Source organism: Macrotis lagotis, chromosome X, assembly GCF_037893015.1.
Source record: "Macrotis lagotis isolate mMagLag1 chromosome X, bilby.v1.9.chrom.fasta, whole genome shotgun sequence".
Taxonomy (NCBI): Eukaryota; Metazoa; Chordata; class Mammalia; order Peramelemorphia; family Peramelidae; genus Macrotis; species Macrotis lagotis.
The window spans coordinates 426,659,510-426,684,176 of record NC_133666.1 but is presented as its reverse complement, the minus strand read 5'-3'; positions in this window follow the sequence as shown (position 1 = coordinate 426,684,176).

Here is a 24,667-nt window from a genome sequence, read left to right as displayed (position 1 = left end):
ATTCAATGCTTACACTTATTTTTTTTTACCATTTCCTACCAACCTCATGTAGGACTGAAGAAATAATTTCTTTTTTTGGCCTTCAAGGAGATTAACTATGCAAATTTGGAATTAATTCAGACTTAAGTGAAAAATTTTTTTCTTTTTTACTCTGGAAGTAAAAGTCAGAGTAAATTGCTCTCTTAAGCATTATGTGAACTGTTAAACTGAAAAACCTTAAGAAAGTGAAGTCTTGTAAAGGGGACTAGACTGTTTAGAAATCATAGCAATATAAAAAGCCTTTGGAGGAATCCTCACCTGCAATCAGATCATATGATTTTTTTTTCCTTTAAAAACCTCAATTGCCTGTTACGGAAATCTGGTCATCTGTAAGAGCCTTTACTGAGAAGGAACTTTACAAACCTAACCTTTATCTCAATAGCTAAGCTACAGACAGTCCACTTTTAACCCTAACTTCTCAATTTCTCAGAAGCAGCCTGTCCTCCCCATCACTCCTCGTCCATCCAGTTAAGTTCACAGTGATAAATCGAGCCTATAAGGGTCCTCACAAAGGTGGGTGTGGTGTGCTGATAGCATTCATGATTAAGGGCTTTCCTGTGTCAAATATAGCTGTAATATACTACAAACAGGCAGTCGATTTTTATACAAACTGATCTGGCTGCTATCAGCTTCTCTGACATTTTATACTAATACTTAAAATAAATCTAGAAACAGGAAAGAAAGTACAGAATTATTGTTTTAAGCTGCCTGTGAGAGCTTATCTTCAAAGTGGCAGAGGTTCTATTGTATTTAGAGAAACTGCTCACTCCACTGGCATAAAGGTTAGTAACTTAGAGGCCACTTTGGTTAAACTCATATTCCTTTGTAATATGCATGCCAGAGATGAATAATTTTGGTAGATGTCCTATGGCCCTAATTTTTCAGACAATACTCATCAAGTATTAGTTTGTTTGCTTAAAAGATATTTTCAGTTTCTTCTAGAACTTCAGGAGCTCATTAAAGCACATGAGAAAGAAAAGGAGATTTTTCACCCCCTTCAAAGCAAAAGTGCAATTTCAGAGATTTCCTTGATAACAGTTCATACTTTAAAAGTTGCCTGAGGGGTGGCTAGGTGTCGCAGTGGAAATAGAGCACCGGCCCTGGAGTCAGGAGTACCTGAATTCAAATCCCACCTCAAACACTTAATAAGCTACTTAACTCCATTTGCCTTGCAACCCCACCTCCCCAAAGTTGCCTGATCCCTTTTCTTAATCAAAAAAAAAATATGATTCTGTCATTTTCTAATACCCTCAACCAGGGATATGCTAGTAAAAGTTTAGAGGAACATTAACAAAGAGCATACTTTTAAATTTAATCTTTATCTGTGAAGATTATGAATACGAACATTTCTATTTCTCTATCAAGTTTGGACAATAAAAATGATAAAACAAACTTATTTAAAAATTAGTTTTGGCATGCCCTGCCCTAACTCTCAGTTGTCTTTTGTAACAAAGATTAATAATGATAACAGTCATCATTTATATAAAATGTATTTATTTTTCCTGCATGCAAAGAAAATTTTCAACATTCATTTTTCTGTAAGGTTTTGAGTTCCACATTTTTCTCCCTCCCGTTGTTCCTTCCTCTAGACAGTGAACAATCTGATTTGTTATATTTGTATAGATTTTTTAAATTTATTAAGCACTTTACTCACATAACTTCTTTGGCTCCTGAAAAAAAAAAAAACCTACCCATGAAGGGTTAGATGTAATTATTCTTTTTGTTGTTGAATCATTTCAGTTCTGACTCTTCATGGGGTTTTCTTTTTCCTTTGTGTTTTTTTTTGGCAATGATATCGGAGTGGTTTTGTCATTTTCTTCTCTAGCTCATTTTATAAATGAAGAAATTGAGGCAGAGTTAAATGACTTGCCCAGGGTCACTCCAACTTGAAAGTGTCTAAGGTCAAATTTGAATTCATGAAGATGAGTCTTCTTGGTTCCAAGTCCAATGTACTATCGAGTGAGCATTTTTACTTTATAGATAAGAAAACCAAGGCTTAGAAGAATTAAGCATTTTCCCTGTGGTCACCCAGCTAAAAATGTTAGAGATAAGTTTTGTATCTAAGTCTTTCTCATTAAAGCTAGCACTCTCCACTATACCAATATAGTCAAGCAAAACAAATTGCCATACTGACCATGTGAGATACCATAAGCCTCATTCCATTCCTGTAACACAACAATTTTCTTCTAAGTTGTCTTCTTTTTCTTTTGCCTTTTCTGGGCCATGATTTATATATATGGTGTACCAGAATGTGAAAATTCCATAGTGCTAAACAAATGAAGGAAGCAGATGCTGTTCAGAGTACTCTATTTGAACCAGAATTCCAGGAGGGAAGTACCTTAACATCTAGTATCAGATCATGATATGGCTAGAAGGAACTATAGGGGTTATATAATCCAATCTTACTGTACAGTTGAAAAAAAAAAGGTCCCCCTAAAATGGAATAACCTGATCAAGGTTATCCAGTTAGTGGCATAGCCAGGCCTAGAATCGAGGGCAATGTATTTCCATTATACTGAACTGTTTTTGTAATTGTGAAGAATATTGATGCTATTCTTCAAGAGGATAGAGAAGGGAATATGTGTACTTTTCCTGAGGTGGCTCCTGATTTAGAACCACACAGCCTGGATTCAGTCCTGGGGAAGCCTGACCTCTAAAAAGAGGTGAGTTAAGACTTTTTCTTATCTCTTCTCTCTCAATGAGGCCCATTTTAGCTTGCACTGGGAAAAATGTCTACAACAAAATTTAGGGAGAGTTCATGCCTAGGGTCGGTCCTCTCTCTATCTCTCTGTCTCTCTCTCTCTCTCTCTCTTTTTAATTTTAGGCAGTGGGGTTAAGTGACTTGCCCACAGTCACACAGCTAGTCAATTATTAGGTGTCTGAGGCCAGATTGAATTCAGGTCCTCCTGACTCCAGGGCCTGCTCTATCCACTACACCACCTAGCTGCCCCTTAGGGTCTCTCTTAAAAGAGAGTTCATTAACTGGCAAAACTAATGATGTCAATTAAGCGGAAAATAAAAAAAAAAGAAAGAAAAGGTTTTTACCGAACAAAGTAGTAGACATCAGGTATAGGCATTCTTCTCCTATAAAAGTTATGATTAAGACACAAAATTATAATAGCATTATGTAGCACTTTAATTTTGCAAACCACTTTACAAATATTATTTCGTTTTATCCTCCAAACAATCCTGAGAGGAGGGTGTTACTATCTTTCTCATTTTACAGATGAGGTTAAATGACTTGCCAAGGGTCACTCAGCTACTAAGTGTCTGAGATTGGATTTGAATTCAATTTTTGACTCTAACTACAATGCTACTTAATTGTCTCATAAGGAAAGACTCCTAAGTGCTCCTTAACAAATACCTAATACATGAAATAATAACTCACCAACATCTGCTATGGTCTTCTGTAAGGAATGACTCCTGAAAAACCTGTGGGCTCTTTGAGTATGTACTTCACATTTATCTTCTAGCCAGTCAGATGTAGCATTAGACTTAGTCGATTGGTTATAGAACCTCTCTGACAATGTTGATCTTAGCCTCTGAGAAGATATTACAGAAATCACTGGGAACCCTCAGTTTCTCAAAGTAATTGTCAAAGCTAGGAAAATCCATCTCTGAGGATTACATAGTTACCCATGCTTAAGGAAAGAAAAATAAGAGGCAGTCAGGTATTTTAGGTTCCAGTCTTGGACTGGCTTTGGCAAGCTCTTTGGCATTAGGGGCCAAGTGCTCATAGCTGCCTAGGGGAGAGATGAGAAAGACTTAACTCTGATCAAAGTTGTGATCCACCTCAACTCCCAGAGAACCTATGCTAAACCATGCTTGCCCAGTTCTCAAGAGACCTAAGGTGTAGATTTAGACATTCATAGTTGTACATGACAAATGTATGAAATTACTTTATTTAAGTATTGTATTTTTGTTTTTTATCCCAAGAAAGAGGGGAGCTAGCGTTGAAACATTTTAAAAATTGCACAGAATTGAACAGAAGGAAGTTCAAAAGGGAACACAAGCAGAATAGCTTTTAAAGTAATGTTGAATTTTTTTATATATTTTAAAAAATTCAGCTAAGTAATAGAGATGATCAGTTTCACATACAAGTCTAGTTTTCTTATCTACAGTGCATATGGAAATGTTCTCTAGCATTTGTTAACAGAATGAAATAAAATTAAGAAATATTTCTAGATTGCCTTAGTTTCTAAATTTTCTAGAAAACTTGTCAGACTATACATTGCAGTAAAGGGACCAACTTGCACTGATAGAGTGTTCCATAAGGAATAAAATCTGAAGTCCAGTTCCTATCCCAATAATACAGAGAAATGTATTAAATTGGAATGAAATACCAATTCTTCTTATAATTTTATAACTTAGAGCAAATATGTTAACCTCTATGTATTTTATCTTTCTTTACAACAAAATGGGTAATATACTTATCCTAACTCTTTTTATTTTATTTTATTTTTTTTTAGTTTTTGCAAGGCAATGGAGTTAAGTGGCTTGCCCAAGGACACACAGCTAGGTAATTATCAAATGGCTGAGACCGGATTTGACTTTGGGTGGCATCATGGATAGTGTACTGGACCTAGAGTCAGAGAGATCTGAGTTCAAATTTAACCCTAGACACTTAGTAGATATGTCACCCTAAGCAAATTACTTAATCCCTATCTGCCTCAGGTTCCTCATCTATAAAAGTGGGGATAATGGTAGCACTTATCTCCTAGATTTGGTGTAATGATAAAATTATATAATATTTATCTAGTTCTTTGCAAACCTTATGTACACTATAGCTATATAAAAGCTAGCTTTAGCTAGCAGTAGAATTATTAGGTCAAAGTGTGTGAACATTTTAGCCACTTGATTTGTATAATTCCAAATTACTCATAGATTGATCATATTGATTCAAATTGCTCCTTTAAAAATGCATTAGTTTGGATGCTGAGTGAGATTACCAGAACCAGAACATTGTATACCCTAGCAGCAACATGGGGGTGATGATCAACCTTAATGGACTTGCTCATTCCATCAGTGCAACAATCAGGAACAGTTTTGGGGTATCTGCAATGGAGAATACCATCTGTATCCAGAGAAAGAATTGTGAAGTTTGAAAGAAAAAACCACATTATCTTATTATGTAATTTTGCTATCTCTTATACTTTATTTTTCTTCCTTAAGGATACGATTTCTCACTCATCACATTCAACTTAGATCAATGTATACCACGGAAACAACGTAAAGACTAACAGACTGGGGCAGCTAGGTGGCGTAATGGATAAAGCACTGGCCCTGGAGTCAGGAGTACCTGGGTTCAAATCCGGTCTCAGACACTTAATAATTACCTAGCTGCGTGGCCTTAGGCAAGCCACTTAACCCTGTTTGCCTTGCAAAAACCTAAAAAAAAAAAAAGACTGTTAACAGACTGTCTTCTGGGGGGGGAAGCAAGATTGGGGACAAATTATAAAATTAAAAATAAATAAAAATCTTTCTTTTATTAAAAAAATTAAATTGAATTAAATTTTAAAAATGTATTAGCTTGCTTGTCTTTTCACATCCCTTCTCCATTCCTATCTCTTGTTGTCTTTGCCAAGTTATTGGATCTGAAGTGAAACCTCAGGATTTTTTTAATATCTCTTTTTCTTATTATTAATGAACATTAATGTTCTAATAATATTTTGTAGAAGACCTGGGTTCAAATCCCAGTTTTGCTTATTTACTAGCTGTTATCTCTATGGATAAATAGTTTTACTTCAGGTTCCTCTTCTTTAAAATGGGGATATTACTCATTTTACCCAGATCATTACATTATTTTCAGAAAACTGCTTTAAGAGCCTTTGCAGTGCTGGTAAAAGAAGTCATAATACAGATGACTTGTACAACTGGAAAGTAATTTATGATTTAGAAGAATCTGGCTTAAAATATTTATATATGTATATACATATATATGGAATTTTAAAGTAACTTGCTTAAGATGACACACCTAGTAAGTGACTGAGGTTAAATCTGAACTCAAATCTTTCTGACTTCAGGTCCAGTATTCTATCCATCATGCCACCTAGAATATACTCCAAAGTCAATTAAAAATAAAAATTTATATGTATATTATGTATATACGTATATATTTAAAAAATTAGATATTTGAAAATTATGCCTATCTAAATCATGATAATAATAATAATAATAATAAACACCCAACTAAAGCAAGTCTCATCTTCATAGGTCTAACAGCAAATTGAACTGATTTCTATGATGCTTGTCTCCATAGTGCAATTTAGCTTGGAGGACACTCCCCCTAGCGTTTGAAGCAGGTAGGATGTGTTGAAGAAGTTTGATAGCCTATCTTCCCCTAGCAATGCTTCTTTTCATCTCTTGTCTTCTGCATTCTATATCCCACTCAAGCCATGTACAGATACGAAAGGCAATGTGATGTAATGTATAGAAAACTCAAACTTGAAAATGGTTCTAGCACTTCCCTTGCAAAGTCATTGTGAGAGCATCAAATGTATAATGAAAATGTATAATAAAGCATAATTATTTATTAAATACCAGCAAAAAGCCAGATATGTTCTAAATTCTACAAAGACAAATGGCAGGTTTAAGATACTGAGTCATGGGGTGGCTAGGTGGTGTAGTGGATAAAGCACCGGCCTTGGAATCAGGAGTACCTGGGTTGAAATTGCTTTGGGCAAGCCACTTAATCCCATTTGCCTTGCAAAAACCTAAAAAAAAAAAAAAAGATACTGAGTCATGATGTTGGCATCATTCAGTGATTCTGGTTCATAAAGCATCTCTAGATTGCAGTCTGAGACCCTGTAGTAGGAAAAATCATGACTCTGGAATCAGAGGAACTGGATTCAAATATTGACTGTTCCACTATTTGACCTTAGGGAAGTCATTTTCCTTTCAAATTCTTGAGTTTCAGTAAAATGAGAAAGTTGTATTAATGATCTTGAAGATTCCTTCCAGTCCTTAGTCTATAATCCAATGATGAAAGGTAATTTGGTAGCTCCTGTGGCTGAATGGCATAGAGTGGACTAAAGGAAAATTTCTACTTCATCTTTTTCCTGATAAGTGAATAGATGGGTAAATCCTGAATCAGGTGGAGGAAAAGATTATTATTAACTGGGACATCTCAGTATTCCCTCAGCAGATCAGAGACTTATAAATGATCCATGAGGTCCTATGAGCTGGCAGCTGAAGGGAGAATAGTGGTGGGTTCCCTTTTAAACTAAAGCTGAATGACCTCTTGTAGGATTGGTTGTGTAAAGAGTTCTTATTTTATTTACTGTTTGAACTAGATGAAGGACAGGATTTTAATATAACAAATTCTTTAAGGGGAGAGGTTTTCATTTTTGTGTTTTTTATATTCCCAGAACATAGCACAGTACCTGTTTGTACCAATAAATTTCTTGATTGGCTGATCTCCATTTTTTTCAGAAGAGGAACATAAACCATAGAAAGCTGAAATGAGAAGTCAAGATTATATACCTAATAAATGGCAGTGAGAATTTGAATCCAAATCTTCCAAATATAGAGTTTAGTACTACCTCAGAAACATTTCATTTAACTTTTCTTCTTCCTTTTGTCTCATTTTCTCATTACAGATGAGTATTTCTTTCTTTTTGGCTTTTGCAAGGCAGTGGGGTTAAGTGACTTGTCCAAGGACACACAACTAGGTAATTATTTAAGTATCTGAGGCTGGATTTGAACTCAGGTCCTCCTGACACCAGGGCCATGCTCTAACCATTGAACCACCTAACTGCTCCCTCGGATGAATATTTTTGACCCTTTTCTGAGTCCTAATAAAAATGTATCTTCTATTAGTGCTGATTAATCATTTAGTAGTGTTCATCACTTCATGAACCCATTTTGGATTTTCTCCGCAAAAATACTGGAATGGCAATTGGGTATAGAAATTTATCTTACTCTAGAGGAAAACAGGAGAAGAAGGGAATGGGATTAAGGGGAGAAGGGGAGGGGAGGGGTGTAGGTGATGGAAGAGAGGGAAGATTGTGGGAGAGATTAGTCAGATATAACACACTTTTGAGAAGGGACAGGTTGAACAGAGAGAGAGATTAGAGTGACTTGAAGGGGGTGGGATAGGATGTAGGGAATCTAACAATAGCAACTATGGGAAAAAATATTGAAGCAACTTCTCTGAAGGACTTATGATAAAAAAATGCAATTCATTCCAAGGAAAGAGCTGATGGTGTCTGAATACAGACTGAAGCATACTTTTTCCCCCTTACTTTATTTTTCTTGAGGTTTCTCTTTTCTTGGTTGGGGGGGATTATGTTTACTTTTACAACATGACTATTGTAATAATGTGTTTCATGACTACACATTTTTAACATACAGCAAGTAATTTGCTTTCTCAATGGGGGAGTGAGATGGGAGGAAGGGAGAGAATTTCAAACTCAAGAAAGTAAATGTTGAAATTTGCTTTTGCATATAACTGGGGTAAAAAAATTAAAAATAAAAAAAATTGGAGTTGGAATGCAGAACATAGCATTGTTTTTTTACTTTTTAAAATTTGATTTTTTTTATAGTTCTTATTCTTCTTTCACAACATGACTAATATAGAGATATCCTTGACATGATTGTATATGTACAATCAATATCAGAGTATTCACTGTCATGGGGAGGGAAGTGAGAAAGGCAGAAAAAAAATGGAACTCAAAATCTTACAAAAAATGAATATTGAAAGCTAGCTTTATATGTAATCAGAATAAAATAAAAAAAGATAATGGCATGACTTGCCCTTTCTTTCTCCTGCTTATTTTGTAGATGAGGAAACTGAGGCAAATATGGTTAAGTGATTTTCTCCGGATCACATTTATTAAACATGTCTGAAACTGTATTTCAACTCATGCCTCCCTCAGTATATCCACTAGTTGCCTTTGATTTCTCTATTATTTTCCCTGAAATATGATCTCTTCTTACTTTTGCCTGTTTAAAACCCTAAATCCCTCACGAAACTCAACTCAAGTACTGTCTCCTACAGGAGATTTTTCCTAATTCCCCCTTGTCCCTAACTCCAAAGCAATTGTGCATGTGTAAACATCTTTGTGTGTATATAAATGTATATATATATATATATATATTATTTTATATACATATTGAACCCCAATATAAGCTTCTTGGGGGAAAGGACTATACCTAGTTTTGTATTTCTACCATATGCATCTAGTACATTTTTTTTTGTTTAGTTGTTTTTCGATCATGTCAGACTTTTTTGTGACCCCATTTGGAGTTTTCTTGGCAGAAATACTTAAGTGGTTTGCCATTTCCTTCTCCAGCTCATTTTGCAGATGAGAAAACTAAGACAAACAGGGTTAAGTGATTTGCCCAGTCACATAGCTAATATATGTCTGAGACTGGATTAGAACGCAGGAAGATTAGTCTTCTTGACTTTGTATTCAACCAATTGTATAGGCATTTATAAAATACTAAACGTCTATGTGGGAGATATAATTCATTTTTCCTCTTTTACTAACATGAGACATATTTTTATTGTCAATAAGGATCAAAATTACAATGCTTGGTGTGCACATGTGCTCTCTGTCCCACTAACTGGGAACGACTGTCTGAGATGACTAGACTGCAATCTATCCCATTTTCTGTTCTGTTCAGCTTCTTTTTTAGAGGAATGATGCTAAATAATTTTTTTGATAAATTTTTAGCCATACCATTATATTTATTTAATACCAGAGAATTATGGAGCAGAGGAAAAACTCTAATAAACTCTAAGAGAAATACCTTACAGTCTATGAAGGAATATTATCAGACAATTTCAAAATAAAAGATGAGGAAGGGGAAATTCTAGAGAAGAGTCCTTTATCATGGAAATATGGACTTTACCTTTTCAGCCTAGCTGACTGTGGCCTCAAATAACCTGATACAATGCAATGGATGATTGACCAGTAAGTGCAAAATAAGACTCTTGCCTGAGGTTGGAGCCCAAACTAAGGGTGAACTGTCTTTTACAGATTTTTTTGCTGCCCATCTCACCAAATTTTAATACTGAAGATGCTGACACCCCGCCCCCCCAGCCTTTTGCAGATATAAATGATGAAAAAGTCTTTGAGTATCCATTAGTTGTTCTACTGTGTGGTCTACTGGACTTGAATGTTAGTAGGAAATAGACCAAACACCTGATCATTTAATAAACCAAGGATTGATGGGTAAAAAAAAAAATCTGACTTTTATTTGTGCTACCTGTCATCTTGGGAACTCAGGATAATAATTGAGTGGATCAGTTAAGTTGGAACCTAGTGAGATAATTAATTTTGTTGAAATGAAATGGAAAAGTTGCTTCATATCTCCTAGTTTACCAAAAAAAAAAATCAGGGTTAGAATTTTGGTTTACAGAAGAACCTTCAACTTTGATCTTAAAGGACTGAATATTCAAGAAAAACCTGGATAACTGTAATCAATTCAGGTCAACAAATATTTGTCAAGCACCTACTTAATAGACCATTGTCCTGGCTGCTAAGGGAGATACCAAGTTCAGATAAGACTTATCCTTGCCCCCAAAGATCCAAGAGAATGTTGGAACTGATAGAGACCCTAGAGGTTATTGATACCTCCCCCCTTCCCCCTTTTTTTCATTTTACACAAATGAGGAAAATGGGATCTATCGAGTTTAATTGACTTCCCCAAATAAGGCAGCAAGAAAATGGCTAAGTCAGTTTTAACTCTAAGCACTTATAAGCAAAACTATGTATTTCAAAATACCATATTCAGCTTCAAGTTTCATAAATAGTGTGGTTCTCTCACTTCAAACAATTGGTTCCTCAGGGGTCAGAACTATAGTTTTTTTCCCAAAAGAACTATTTTCTTGTGATATGGCGAATGTGGAAGGAGGAAAAAGCATATGTTTACTGCAGCAAGAGGAGGGTGAAGTGGTTGGCCACTTCTACCCCTAAATAGTTTTAAAATATTAAAGCTTAAAATTCCACCAAAATTTTGGGGGGTACTCTGTAAATATAGTGGGATTATAATTTAAAATCCCTGCTTGGAGACCCAGAATATGAATTCAGCATCCTTGAGAAGTTGAATTATTCTCAATAATAATAATTCACAATCATAGAATTCTATTTATTATTTCATTTTTGTCCCCAAATGACAAATAAGACTGCTAGAATGCTCCACTGGTCCCCTCAGAATTTCAGGACAAAAGAAGAAATGTTAGGTGGACTCTGTGTCAAATTTAAGGGATGATATAGACAAGGCGCAGGAGGAATGGATGAGTTTAAGATGATATATGTTTAATGGAGGGAACTTCTAATGGATGAGATCACATGAGTATCTGAAGACTTAGTATCTCATTTGATTCTCAAAACACCATTTTGAGGTAGGTTCAATTGGTGTTATTATCATCTCCACTTTGCAGCTGAGTAAGCAAAGATTCTGAGGGTTTTTATAATCTTTTCCATAGTCAGAGGTGGAATTCAAACTCTTTTTTTGTATTCTAATGCTGGTGCTCTTATTACTATATGATTTTCCATCCTACTTCCCAATTGGTGCCTAGCAGCCTATGGACCAGAGGGAGTAACTAAGAATTATTTGCTGAGTTGAATTTAGTAGATTAATACCTCAGCTAATATAAAAAGAAGTTAACAGTTTTCCTACTATATTATTTGTTTTGTTTAGGAATTTATCAAGTAATCACCTGCCACAGATAAGAGCAGAGAATGGAAATAAATTTTAGCAAAATAACAAATATGATCTTTTGCAAGGGAACAGAGAGACATGATCTTAATGCTAACATTCAAAGAATTCCAGCATTTTGAACATGGGAATACAATATCACAAGAGCAATCAGTTCTGAAAGAATGGAGAGTAAAGTGGGATTTGGAAATGTGATTTTAAAGGAAAAAAATAAAAAAATGAGGGGATAAATTTGGGAAGAAGAATAATTAGGAAGAAGGACACAAGACATTAACAGGACTTAAGAATTCCCTATATTTAACTAAACTGTTGTTTTAGATTTTTATTTTTATTTTATTTTTTTATTTTTTTAGGTTTTTTTCAAGGCAAACAGGTTAAGTGGCTTGCCCAAGACCACACAGCTAGGTAATTACTAAGTGTCTGAGACCAGATTTGAACCCAGGCACTCCTGACTCCAGGGCCAGTGCTTTATCCACTATGCCACCTAGTCACCCCTAGATTTTTATTTTTAAAGGCCAAATTACAAGGTAAAAAAATCAGTATTTTTCATCTTAGGGAAAAAACTCTCAGATCAATTAGCACTAGATTAATGTGATCAGAGAGAAATACCTGAAGCAATTAGTAAAACATTTTTGTCCAAGAGGATTTCACTGAAGGGTGGGCAGGATACCTTAGAATCAATTCTTATTAACATTCCAACAAATTCAAGTCAACAAGCAGTTATTTAGCAAGTGAGATAATATTTATAAAGCTTCTGACATAAGAGTAGGAACTCTTCTTGCCTGAGCAGTCAGTCTTCTTTTTCAATAATAAAACCTTTTCCTCAAAATTAGAGGTAGAAAGGAAATACTGAGCTGTTGGTTAGCTGATGCAGCATTATATCTTAAGGCAAAATAGCAAATACAGAAGAAAATGGAATTAATTATGCAAGTTCTTAATGGAGTACTCAACTCTTAAAAATCTACTTTTTAACAACTGCACATACCAAGATGTTTTTGAATTTTCAAAATAAACAGCAATCATGCTTACTAATGAATGCTTTTCTAAGTAGCATAAATAAGTTTCTGATGGCTCAGAATGAATGTAAATTGGCAAATGTTTCTGTTTTGGCGAAAAACTTGGAGGTCTTCCCCATCAAGATTGAAACTTTTTTGCCTCATTTCTTACCTAGCCTTAAATCACTGAATGAATGAGGGTTTCCTTGGAAAAACTGAGACCTGGGAAAGACCTTAGCTTTTAGAGAGGTTTCTGCCTGGGGGCCTTCTCCAATTGTCCTGATCTTTATCTTACCACTAGACCCAGATGGCTCAGGAGGAGAGAGTACATGCAGCTGGTGACTTAACATAGTCCTTGCCTCACTTAAATCCAATTCACTTGCAAGACAGACATCACCTCCCTGATGTCATGTTCTCTTTGAACCATGACAAATGACACCACTACTTACTAAGTTACAAGGAGCTGTGCTAGTGACTGGCATACAAATTTTAAAAAAACCTGGTTTCTGAGCTCAAGGTGTTTATTTTCTACCAAGTGATATAATATGTGTACAGATAAGTTAATACAAAGTAATTTTTGGAGGAAGATTGTACTTGGGGAAAATCAGGAAAGGCCTCCAGAAAAAAGTGAAACCTTAGTTAAGCCTTAAAAAAACCCTAAGATTCTAAAAGACAACTGTGAGGAGGGAGATTACTCTAGGAATGGGATATAGCTTGTGCAAAGGCATGGAGATGGGAGATGAAATGTCAGTTTTATGGAATAGCCCATGATCCAACTTGAAAGGGCAAAATCTAGAGCGAGGTTAAATAGGTTGATAGCTTTGGGAAATTTTGGAGTCAGAAAATTATATAGATGGATCTGCTCTTTATTAAGATTATTTTGGCAACTGGGATGGATTAAAGAAACTGTAAACAAGGAGGCTAATTAGGAAGGAATTACATAAGAATTGATCAAGGTCTAAACCATAAGTAAAGAAGACAAATGTGAGGGATGTGAAAGCAGAATCCACAAGACTTAACATTTCTTTGGAGGAATGAGCAAGACAGAATAGTCAAGTATTTATAAATAAGGTTATGAACTTGGTAACTGGAAAGATGGTGGTACCCTTAATAGAAATGGGGAAGTTTGGAGTAGAAATGCTCTAAGAAAAATGAGTTCCATTTGGGACAAGTTGAGTTTTTAGATGCTAATAAGATATACAGGTGGAGATATGCAGCAGAGATTTGGCAATATGGGCCTGGAGTGCAGGAGGTAGACGAGATCTAGATATGTGGATTTGGAAATCATATGGATAGAAAAGAACTCATGGGAGCTAATGAGCTATCCATAAGAAAGACAATTTAAAGACAGAAGTGGGTGTCAGATAGAGTCCTGGGAAGCACCAATAGTTATCCAACAAAGGGTCAAATCTTTACAGATGGAAAAGATCTCAGAGGTCATCTATTCTAGACCCTTCACTTTGTAGATGAACACACTGAAATCTAAGATGAGAAATGACTTGCTCAAAGTCATACAGGTAGTGTCAGAAGGGGGAATTTAAACTCAGGTCCTCTAATTCTAAAGTGTTAACTCCTTCTATCATACCATAAGACCAAGAAATAAAGAGGAAAATCTCAAGACAGAACAGGGAAACATCAAATATAATGAACATTAAGAAAAGTCCAATGGGTTTAACAATTATGGGATTATTGACAACCTTGGCAAGAACAGTTTCAGTAAAATAGTGGGTCAGAATCTAGATGGCAAAATGTTTGAGTAGTAATAAGTAAAAGGTGAAATGAAAGCAAGGCATAGGGAAAAGATATTCCCAGACTTTGACTATGAAGGAGAGAAGAGATCAAAATTGATGTCTTGGGGCAGTGGCAGGGTAAAGGACTTCTTTTAAGGGATGAGGGAGATCCTTTTTTTGAAAGGAGTCAGGAACTAAAGGATAAGAATAGACTTAAGATGAAAGAAAGAAAGAAAATGATTCAAGAGTCCTTTAGAGAAGATAGGATGGAATGGAATGAGGAACACAAGAAGTAGAGGGATTCATCAAAGGAATTGACAAAAGATTGGTAGAAATGAGAGAAAATAGAGCATGGTGTGGAATTTGAAGTTGTGGAAAAGCAGAAGAGAGGGAGAGCTTGTCAGTGATGGATTCTATTTATAGAGATGAGGTCATATAGACAGGGGGTTTGTGGATGAATTTGGAGTAGCTACTGTCAGGGAAAAAGAAAAAGATTATTTACAATTTTCAAGACTTAGTTGAGTTTAGATAAAATAAATTGGTAGTCTGATTTTCTTGAGAAGGTGGATAGTTAGGGGTTATCTCAAGGTTTTAGTTGGGCAAGATAGTAATGACAATAGATCAGGGGAATAAGAGATTCTGGAGCAAGGAATAGCACCTAATTGTTCTAATCATTCCAAACCAGGCATTATGTCAGAGTATGTGAGTAAATGTGTGCATTAGTGTTAGTGTGTGTGTGTGTGTGTGTGTGTGTGTAACAATCAGAGGCCTGTTCTTTTTTTGGTTTTTAAACACAATCCCAGTACAGGATAAATATTTTTATAGTCACTCTTCCGCCAGAAACATACCAGCCAACTCTTAAATGTACAAATTTGTTCACCACTTTTTTCCTCTCTGCACTTTGCTTCCCACTCAGACTTCTTTCTCCACCATTCTTCCTCCTACCCAAACTTCATTCTATATTCCTTTGGAGAGCACTGAGGGTGGAGTCAGGAGGACAGGAGTTTGAATGTGGCCTCAGACACTTGACTGTTACTGTGTGACCTTGAGCAAGTCACTTAACCCCATTTGCCTCATATCCAGGATCACCTCCAGTCATCTCAATCCACATCTGGTCACTGGACCCCGATGACACCAGAGGAAAAAAGTAAGGTTGGTGACATAGCTCAGCACCCCCTCACTCAAATCCAATTCATGTGCTTGTTATGGCATCACCTCCCTGATGTCATGGTTTTCTTCAAAAATGAAGGACAAAAACTATTATATAATGTTTTATTCCATTAGAATGTAAGCTCCTTGAGATCAGACTTTTTTTTTTACTAGTATTTGTATCATTATTCTTGACTCACTGCCAGGTATATATTAAATACTTAATTTTTTGGCTTGACTTGTTATCAATATCCTACCAGTATTCAAGTGCCCAGAAACCCCATGTGAAGGTTTGGCTCATAAAGTACCTGAATCTGTAAAGTGACCTATTCTAAAACCTCTAGACTAGGGACAAATGTGAGAATTACTTTGGCTGGCCAAGTCATTAATTTGGTGGGGCTAGGTAGGGTTTAGAGTTACTTTAGGGGAAAAGAGGAATCATTGCATATAGGGTCAAGGAAATACTTCTTAAATCTTGGATATGAACCCTTAAACCTACATCCTATATGACTTTAAGGAAATTTCTTGATTTGATTCCTTCAGTAACTGGAAAAAGAGCTCAGCTGAAACTAGAAAATGCTGGATCAATTGATTGATTGCAGAGACATTGTTTCCTCCAAGGGTTTTATCATCTCACTGTGTGAGGTTTCATGGATTAGAGACAGACTCTAGAACTTAAACAACTCAATTAAAATTGATAAAAGGAAAATTCTGTATTTTTTCTATCTCATTATACACAGATGTTAACAAAACATGATTCTAAACCTCAAACCTGCTGCTTCTAATTCTCCTTCCCTTAAAAAAAATTAAAATAATCAAAAGCTCTTATAACTTAAAAGTAAAAGCGATTATTTTTGGTTTCACTGGGAAAAAACTGAATACGGAGCAGTACTATGGATATGAAGACAGTCCAGGATCCTAAACTTTATAGTCTTGGGAGTAATAACATTGACCTTTAAAGCTTCAGACCAGTTTTCAATCTGTAACTCATAGTCATCATCTTGAGAAGCAACCCTTTTGGAGATATGGCCTGGCCACAACTTTTACAATATTACAGCAGAACTGCTGAAGACCTAGACACTGGAATTTATCAATGAAAATTACTTTATAAAAGATGATGTGCCCTGAAGACCTATGAGACTTTTCTATCTGGCTTGCAGCTACCTTCAATTTGTGTTGCCTGGTAGCTAGGTGATACTGTAGATAGAACTCTGGGGCCTGGAGCCCAGAAGAGATTTCAAATCCTGTCTTTTTCTGCCAATATCACCCTGAGCAAATCACTTAACCTCAGTTTCCTCATCAGTAAATAGGGAAAATAATAGCATTCCCCTCCCCGGGATGAGATAATTATGTAGCACTTTGTTATAGTAAGTACTTTGTAAGTAGTAATCATCATTATAATCTCAACTCTTTGGGACCTGGGAACTTCTTAATTTTTTGTTTATATCCCTAGGGTTTGGCACAGCACTCTGTACTTTATTCTGTACTCATGCTTAATACATACTTTTTTTATTCATCCATTCATCTATTTGCACTAGGCCACAAAACTTAACTATATGGCATCTTACACATTTTAGGCATCACTTAGGTTTAGAAGCAGCTATGGCCTAGTGGAAAGAACACCCTGGGTCTGGAGGTAGTGTGTCAGATTCCTCATTGAATGAGATCTTAGATATCACAGGATCATAATTCTTGAGAGTACATGTCCCTGATTTTACTGAAGAGGAAACTGAGATCCCCAAAATTTGTGACTTGTCTCAGGTCACACACATATTAAGTGGCAGAAGCAGGTTCCTCTACCTCCAAATACAATGCTTTTTTTTTTTTATCATAGGTGACTTAAACAGAAGATTTGACTTCAAATTCTGAATTTCCTACTTACTAGTTCTGTGAACCTGAGAAATTGGGTTTTCTTGGCAGATCCTGGAGTGGTTAACTGAGACACAAGCAGGGTCAAGTGACTTGTCTACAGTCACACAGATTGTAAGTACCTCAGGCCAGATTTAAATTCAGAAGAGTAGTCTTCCTGAGTCCAGGCTCAACACTATATACTGAATCACCTAGCTGCCATTCAAATAGGTTAAGTGATGCTTTAAAGACTAAATTGAATGCTCCCTACAGCACTACGACTGAATTTTACAAATGAAGAAAAAAGAGCATTAGAGAAGATAAATGACCTGGTCACCACCATACAGCTACTTTGGTGGCACAGCTAAAACCAGAACTCAGACTTCCTTACTCTCAGGTCAGGGCTTCTTCTCCTGGACTATGACTTACATATTCCATGACATTCATCTATCCTTCCTAATTACTGATGGAAACTTCTAAGGATCAATTTTAACCTAAAAAGATTTATTCCTTTGGATAAAAGGAGAGGAGAGGAAGATAAAGGAGAACAGAATCCTCCAAATTACTGAAAAAAAAAACAACCCACCACCCTCACAAACAAACTCAGCAGTTTGATTTAGGAAGACTTGAATAGCTTTTGGAAATGACATTACATTTTTGCCCTCCAAAGTCTTCCCAATTTGGAAGAGGAAGTTTGGTCAAAGGCTCCAGCCAGAAGGATTGTTTATTTCTCTTTGGCTCCCACCAAGCCCCCACCTAAGAGTAGTTGATCTCCATCCTTAACAAAGAGTTTAGAATCAATGGGCTCCCTACTGGGATAAAGCAAATTATCGGTGCTAGTCATGTCCTGTGTTGGAACTACCTCCCCAAGTCAATGATTGATCTGATTTGGGCTTGAACAGAGAAAAGGAAGAAATAAAACTCCTCTGACAAGTTATAGGAAGCCAATTTCTAGCTTTCCTAACTTAAAAAGGTGGAGGAATTGTAAAACTCTTATGACAAAAGAAAATTTAAGAAAAAAATAATATTTAGAGTTGATTGCAGTCATTTTCTTTTAATTCACTGGAAAGGACCACCAAGGCATCCCTTTATATAATTCTGTGCCAGACATAGGACCTGGAGTTGAATAATGACTAACAGGAAATTGCAGTTTTTACCCATCTTTGCTAAAGATAAGTTCAAGAAACCCAAGATCTAGCCTATTTAATGATCCCCAAAAGTGTCTTGACCTTGTTGTTAGATTAGGGAGGGGAGAAGAAATGTGAATTCTAATTTCACCTGGGACTTTGGGCAAGGGAAACCAAGGTGTATGATATAGGTAATGTAGCTAGCTGTCTTGCATATTTTACAGATTAAAGCATTTGGAAACACAAAGTATTGTACAAATAGATGATATTGTTATGTTGTTTAGGCAAGCACTGGCTAAATATCCAGTGTTAATTGCCAGACATATGCTCAGTACTATGCCACTCAGGATAAAAAGACAAAAATGAAGCAATCCGTGTTCTTAAGGAGTTTAAATTCTATCAAAGAGCCACATTACATGCAAATAAAAATAGATTCAAAAATAGCCAAGTAATGGGGTTAAGAAGAGGTGTAAGTAGTAGACTGAAATACCACCCTAAGAAGGAAAAAAGCAGAAAATGTGGTCACACTATTTACTGGGATTACAGGAAAAAGACCTTTTTCTGGACTACTTTGAGCTTCCTTCCCTTGCCTTTCTGGAGAAACACCCAATTTCCCAATTTAGAATCTTGGCCTGAAAAGCAGTCCAGTTATAGATCTTCAGTCTCTCCATAGGAGAAAACAGCAAATGGAAAGTTATCCAAGAGAAAGCCCATCACTCCTGCTGTTAATCTGACATCACTACGGTACTTCGTTATTAAATCTAGTTATTTGGAAGATGCTCTAATTTCAGATATCAATACAGTCCCTTGTAAAACCTAAAGTCTGAACATCTAAGAAACAGCTTAACGTCAATAGCACCGATAATTCTCTTTTCATCCAGTGATTTAAACTTTCCCAAATCATCAATAACTAATTTGTATCTCTTCTAAAACAAAGTCATGGCTTGCAATTGAAGTTGTTATATGGCCATTTTCCAAGCAGAAATCTCCATCCATTAATGGATTGATGGTAAAGTATTCCAGAAAAGCATCTTCAGTCCATCTGAGTTAAACTTCCCACTGAGTCCAAAGGTGTCTGCCTAGTTTTGCAATAGAAGGTAGATTGAAAACTCCCCTGGATAGATATGTTTCAAATCACCTCTCTAAAACTGAGCAAAACAAAATTTTCAGGTTAGAGAAATCAAACCAATGTTCCAACAATCACATAAACCATCATTACTTACACAGCCTGGCAAGTGGGTAGCTGAGTTGGTAGGAGCAGAAATGTCCATGTGTGCAGCCAGCCCTGGAGGGCCCTGAAAATGTAGGAAGGGGTTTGGAAAACTGGATTTTCACTAACTAGTCTTTGCAAGGGCCACAATGAGGCATTGTTAGAAATGGGCTCTGCTAGACAATAGTCTTTGATAGGACATAATACCCATTCAGAAAGGCAGCTTTGCATCCTTGCTCTTAAGGCTCAGCTTTAATTTACTCTACCAGCATACAATGCTTGTGTGACAAAGTATTTTCCTCAGCATTTTCCCTCAGTATTTTCCTCTTATTCTTTCTTTTCTCCCTCCTCTACTACCTGCTCTTTGCTTCTAGGCTTCCCCAGGGAGAGGGCAATGTCACAGTGGCAACTGCTGAAATTTGGGGTTTAGTTTTTGAATCATTTCGCTCCACACACAAGCCAGCTATCCGATAGTGCTCTCTGGGGACATTTTCTAGTGGCCTGAGAGGATTGTATGGATAGTTTTGAAAATATGTTGCTTAAAGTTCAAAGTTTCTGACTTGGAGTCAGAGATAGATTGAAGTACTAATTCTGGAGGTGGCTAGGTGGCCCAGTGGATAGAGCACCTGCCCTGGAGTCAGGAGTACCTGAATTCAAATTCGGACTCAGACACAATAATTACCTCACTGTGTGGCCTTGGGCAAGCCACTTAACCCCATTTGCCTCGCAAAAGCCTAAAAAAAAAAAGTACTAATTCTGTGTAATCCTGGGAAGTATTTAACCTCTATCAGACTCAGTTTCCTCATCTATAAAATGGAGATAATAAATAACACCTCCATCCCAGGGTTTTCTCAGGATCAAATGAGTTATTTTATGTAGAGCTCTTTGCAAACTTTAACATGTTATACAAATGCTATTATTCTTATCAATAATAATAACAGGGGTGGCTAGGTGGTGCAGTGGATAGAGCACTGGCCCTGGAATCAGGAGTACCTGTTCAAATCCGGCCTCAGACACTTAATAATTACCTAGCTGTTTGGTCTTGGGCAAGCCACTTAATCCCATTGCTTTATAAAAACAAAAACAACAAAAAAAAATAACAAATTAATTGTATTCCAATAGTTTCTCATATAGAATTAGCCCCTTCCAAACTCCCTGCCATCTCAAAAAGTTATTGGGAAGAAGAAAAATAATTAGTCACTTTTTATTCATAAGGAATTTACAGATATAAATATATATTTTAATGTAATTGATGTTTTGTTTTTATATTACATTACAGACTACTATTTTATGGGAAGTCTCTTGTAACAAAATAAAACACTTAAGTACAACTAATAATACAGTGACTTCATCTGAAAGTTCATGCAACATTTTATATCTTTAGCAACCTTTTCCTCTTTATTTTTTTTAAATTAACAGAAACTTTTTCCTTCCCTCTCCCCCCCATTCTCCATTGAAAAAGAAAAATAAATAAGTAAATAAATTTCTTGTAACAATAGTGCATAGTCAATGAAAACAAATTTCCAAATGCATGAGAGACCAGGTGGACAGTGTGTGTGGGTTAATTCTGAAGGACTTGGGTTCAGGCCTAGCCCTTTCTCTCATTCCCATGCACTATTTGACTCTGAAAGCAAGTAACTTTTTTGTTTTTGTAAAGCAATGGGGTTAAGTGGCTTGCCCAAGGCCATACAGCTAGGTAATTATTAAGTGTCTGAGGTCGGATTTGAACTCAGGTACTCCTGACTCCAGGGTCATTGCTCTAGCCATTACGCCACCTGGCCGCCCTGGCAAGTAACTTTTTATGTCTGAGACAACTACTAGGATTTATTCACTAATAAGACATAGAACGTCAAAGATAGAGTCCCCAAGCACGCACTTAAATAACTGTTAATGTGGATTTATGAATTGATGAAATTTGAGAAGATCCATAGAGTTGAGGAGTCATAGTACCCGAAACCCCACTATGGAATGTTAACCATCCCTTTAGTGGAGCTTTGGGTGTGGCTCCTTCTCAAAAGAGCAAATGATGGCCTGACTATGAAGGTGCTAGTAAAACTGCACTTTGAAATGAAGGACCTGGACAACAGGGGACCTTCAAGTCTAAAGCTAATTCCCTAAATCCCCAGGCTCATTCGGATCAGAGGGCAGATCTTGGAGGAAAAGGGGCTCAAGATCTTTTCTGAGTAAATATCTGTCAGAGTGAGTGGTTTGGGATTATCAACATTATCAGTGCTTTTTTTTTTCTTCTGTTCCTATGGCTAAGACTAGTCAGGAATAGTTTGGTTTGATCTGGAAAGTAGTCTATCATAACTTCATCATCATTCTCCAGAGCTACCTGAAATTTCCTTCAAATTGCTACATTCTATTGGAAATAGACAACGTAAGCTTTTTTTTTCCCCTGAGAAATTTGATACACACCACTAGATTAATGATATAATTTTAACTATGATGGACTAGGTCAAGGTGGATGAGGCCTTAGGTGAGATAGTGGTCCATATGAGAAACAAGGGGTGGGAAATCAGTTCTAAGAAAATTCAGATCTCAGTTAAGTTTGGTGTTGTATTACACAGTGGGTGAGGAAAACCCAGAGATGGAAAGTACAATCTGAAGTCATTTATTGATACTTGCTCTCCCACAATCTAAAAGTCATAAAATTATTGGATTCCAGATTTGAGAAAACTCTAAAAGAGCTAAAACAAAACATCCTCAAACCTTTTTTCCTAGGCCCTTATTTCTCTGCAGACCCATATTTTGGGAGGTTTCTATAAATAAAGGTCAGGCTGAATGGATCAGGGAATGGATAAGTGACCAATAAGGATTTTCTGAAGCCGAAAATTCCTCAAAGATGTCACTCACTACACTACTTTTGATAAATGCTTGCTCCTTTGTTACTGGGTCCTGGTTATTATTAAACAGAAGATATAGGGTCATTCAATCACCTGCGCTTCAGACTTGCCTATTATGAGTCAGGTGATGCAAGATGGCCTAACACTGAGTTGGGTCCAAGAGTCCTCAATTGTTAAGTAAAAATGATGTATTCTAAATAATTGTGCTTCCCTGGGTCCCTTCAATGTTAAGTGTGAGCAATAAACACATGGTAACTGGCAGAGACTGAGACTTCCAATCCAGGTCCTGAGAACATGCTTCCTCTAGTAGCACATGAATTCTGAAGAACACTGTTTGCACTTTTATTTCTGACTTCATCTGCTATGGAGAGGCATGTGTAGAAGCACATTAATCCTATCCTGAAATAGGGGATAACACTGAGAATTAAGGTCCTGGTAAATCCTCTAATTGGGTGAATATCAGGATACATGGCAGCATATAAGATAGTCTTAAGGAATGGAGTAGAGAAAATCTTTATTTATAGGGATTCATGGCTAATGACCATAGGTCTGGCTAAGTGACCTGAGATTTGGAAAGCTCAGAAATAGAGAATCAAATGCTTTTTTCTTTGAAATCAGAATGGATTTTGCTATCTCTTTGCTATCTCTTAAGGATATGATTTTTCTCTCAATGAATTCCATTTTGATCAATGTATAATATGGAAACAATGTAAAGACTATCAGACCACCCTCTGTGGGGGGTGGGGGAAGGGAAATGAGGTTGGGGAGAAAAATTGTAAAATTCAAAAAACTTTTTAAAAAAGAGATCAGAATGGATCGAGGGATTTTGGCAATGCTTCTCACTGTATATAGTTGCTTGTGGGACATGTTAGCCCCAAGACAAGAGGCATGTCTTGACTGATCCAATTAATTAAATTGGAGCAATAATAAGAATGGCAAGAGGTTGAAGAGTGGGTTCATTGATAATATAAATATGGGGGCCTTGATATCTCATTGTGCTAGACATGAGCATAGGATCCTCCTATCTAAGGACAAAGCAGCCAATTCCGGTCACCTTATGCTTGCAAGAGCACAAGCCCAGCTTAAGAGATCTTTTACATGTCCTCAAATGGCAAATTGACCCTATTCCTTTATCTCAATGCCAAAGGTTTGCCCCTTTCTAGCTAACAATTGCATCATCATCATTCCCACTTTGACTGCCTGAATTGACTGCCTAGGTCAGGTAACCTATCTCTCTGGAGGCATGTTCATGATGGATCAATAATAACCTAAGTCTTTCTAAAGAGGGGAGGCAAAGCTTGGAATTTTTGGTATTTGTTCTCTTCTACCTCATTGGTCACTGAAAGAGTCATTAAAATTTTTGCTATTTTTTTCTATTTTATTCTTGCTCTCCTTTGAGTAGTTTCATTCCACCTATCCCCCAGTACTGCCAGAATTAGTATTGTCTAGTAAAATCTCTAGAATCATTTAAATGGTGGAAATTAAAAAATATGTACCACATATAAATCAGAACTCTCCCAAGTATAGCCCCAAACTAGATTAAATTGGGAAATATTTAATAAAATAAACATGTAAGTTAATATGTGACCCACAGGGATCCTAATATGCAATAATATGTAATAACATCCTTTTGCCCTATCCTCTCACCTTCCCCTTTTCTATTTGAATTGTTCTAGAAGAATTTTAGGACTTTTGGCATTAAGAGGTTAAGATGTGATAAAATCATTATCTGCCAGCACTTCTCTCTCTTTTTTTTCTTTCTTTCTTTCTTTCTTTTTTTTTTTTTTAGATTTTTTCAAGGCAATGGGGCTCAATGGCTTGCCCAAGGCCACATGGCTAGGTAATTATTAAGTAGCCACCCCTAAATTTTTTTTTAGGTTTTTTGCAAGGCAAATGGGGTTAAGTGGCTTGCCCAAGGCCACACAGGTAATTATTAAGAGTCTGAGACCGGATTTGAACCCAGGTACTCCTGACTCCAAGGCCAGTGCTTTATCCACTACTCCACCTAACCACCCCCAGCACTTCTCTTTTAATCTCTCAAGTGGGTCAATCTCAT